The following is a 319-nucleotide window of genomic DNA, read 5'->3' as shown; positions in this document are numbered from 1 at the left end:
CTGCATCCGATTTTCGTCGTATGACAAAAATCGGATGCAATGTGAATAGACGAAAATCGGATGCAATGCAGTAATAGACGTTCCTCAAGACTCGAGATGGTCTTACCCCGGATCTATAATAGGTGTTTTAAGTCTTAAGCTGTAAGAAATTGACCGCTGTAACGATTTTTCTAATTGGTTCCGTCATTGTTTGTACGGATAATCGCGCGAAACTGTCTGTTTTAAATGGTATATTTTGATAAGTATCATTAAATACGATTTCTGTTTGCGAAAATGGGATATTATAAATGTTGTGTATCTGGGGTGCGTTCCAAAATTC

This window comes from Mycetomoellerius zeteki, unplaced genomic scaffold, assembly GCF_001594055.1.
Source record: "Mycetomoellerius zeteki isolate Tzet28-1 unplaced genomic scaffold, Tzet1.0 scaffold112, whole genome shotgun sequence".
NCBI classification, from domain to species: Eukaryota; Metazoa; Arthropoda; class Insecta; order Hymenoptera; family Formicidae; genus Mycetomoellerius; species Mycetomoellerius zeteki.
This window is presented reverse-complemented; position numbering follows the sequence as displayed.